The sequence below is a fragment of the Ailuropoda melanoleuca genome, chromosome 15 (genome assembly GCF_002007445.2).
Source record: "Ailuropoda melanoleuca isolate Jingjing chromosome 15, ASM200744v2, whole genome shotgun sequence".
Lineage (NCBI taxonomy): Eukaryota > Metazoa > Chordata > Mammalia > Carnivora > Ursidae > Ailuropoda > Ailuropoda melanoleuca.
The window spans coordinates 2,432,298-2,434,491 of record NC_048232.1 but is presented as its reverse complement, the minus strand read 5'-3'; positions in this window follow the sequence as shown (position 1 = coordinate 2,434,491).

The window sequence follows — 2,194 nt, the reverse complement described above, 5'->3', positions numbered from 1 at the left end:
TTCCTGAGCAGAGTTACTGAGGCAAAGATTTGACCACAGGGAAGGAAAGTCTTTCCAACAACAGGGCTTTTAGATTTCAAAGATGAAACAATATTTGTTTTAAATTGCAAGATAACTGCAATTTCCTGATCACTCTCAGTGTTAGTAAGTCTGCCTTGTACGGTTAAAGTCAGGTCTAAGCACTCAGCATCAGACGGACTGCCTCAGGTTCCATTCTGAATTCAGAACCGAGGAAGGACGTGTGGGAAGGTTAGGGTTAGATTCAGGTGCTCAAGAGTCACTCACCATCATGTGGCCCCCAGTTGAGGCTGGATTTTTAATTACATAGGAAGCAGAACTGCCCTAGGAATGAGTTTTCCCAGACCTGAGCAATTCCAGAGTTGGGGACAGTGGAGGTCACAGGAATACAGAACTGAAAATACTTGCTTATAAAGACTGAGGACTCTATGTCATTAGACGGAGTCCACTATTGATGCTTGTGTGGAATCTTCACCAGGTACGGTTAAGCTAGCACCGTAATTAACCTCTTCATAGGACAGTTCTCACATATTTTAATATCACACCTCATAGACTTCAGACCAACTTTGTCCCAGGTAGCTAAAACCAAAATGATTTGTTCTATCCACAGTCTTTTACTGTCTCACTTATTAGCTAAGTGAACAAAGCAAGGAAATGTTGGGGGAATACTTTTCCCCCCTTTCTTTATAGTTTTTTTCCACATCCTTCAGCTTAACCTCTGAGCTTTACTCGACCCCCATCCCCCACTCTTATTTGTTACTTGTAGGTCAGGAATATCTGTCTGGTGCATGTGAAAGGAGAACCAACTCTAAAGAAACAAAAACTTTGAACTTAGTATACAAAGATTTCAAAACAATGGACTGAAGTATGCTTAAAGAACTGAATAAAAACACAGACAAAGAACTAAAGGAAATCAGAAAGATTATATATAAATAAAATGAGAATGTCAACAGAGAGATAGAAATTATTTAAAAAAACAGACATTCTGTAGCTCTAAGATACAATAACTGAATTGGAAATTCATCGAAGGGGTTCAACTGTAGACCTGAACAGGCAGAAACTGGAACCAGTAAACCTAAGGACAGGTTATTTGAAAAGTTCAAGTCTGAGGAACAAAAAGAAAAAAAAAAAAAAGAAGAATGAAGGAGAGTGAACAAAACCTAAGGGATGAACTTGAGGAACACCAACGAGTGAACAAATACATGAATTATGGGAGTCCCAGGAGAAGAGACAGAGAAAGGTGCAGAGAGATGATTTTAAGAAATAATAGCCACAAACTCCCCAAATTTGAGGAAGACACACAAATCCAAGAAGTTCTACAAACTCCAAGTAAGACAAACTGAAAGGAACCCAGCGAGACCTATAATCACACTGTCGGAAGACAAAGGCAAAGGGGAAATCTTGAAAAGAGCAAGAGAAAAGCCACTCATCACAGATATTTTAGCAGAAACCTTAGAGGCCAGAAGGCAGTGGGATGGTGTATTTAAAGCACTGAAAAAAAACCCATAATCAAGCATCTTATATTTGGCAAAACCGTCCTTCAAAGAGAGGGACCAACTAAGACATTGTCAGGCAAACAATGGCTGGGGGAGTTCACCACCACTAAACTTGACTTAAGAGAATCTTTAAGTTGAAATGAAGGGACAACAGACAGAAACTCAAAGCCATGTGAAAATATAAAGTTCTCCAGTAAGGGTAAATACATGGAAAAATATTTTTAAAAAAGAAATATTATTGTGAATTGGTTTATAGCACCACTTTTTATTTTCTAAAGGATTTAAAATAAAAATGCATAAAAATAATTATAAATCTGGGGGTGCCTGGGTGGCTCAGTGAGTTAAGGGACTGCCTTCAGCTCAGGTCATGATCCCAGGGTCCTGGGATCAAGCCCTGCATCAGGCTCCCTGCTCAGCGGAGAGCCTGCTTCTCCCTTTCCTTCTGCGTGCAGCTCTGTCTGCTTGTGCTCCCTCTCTCTCTGTCAAATAAATAAAACCTTTAAAAAATAATTATAAGTCTGTATTAATATAGATTTAATTCTCAACAAAACACTAGCACATTGATTTCAACAGTGTATTAAAAGGATTATGCACCATGACTAAATGGGGTTTCGTTCCTGGAATACAAGGATGGTGAAATCTATCAACATAAATCAGTGCAGTGCATCACATTAGCAGAA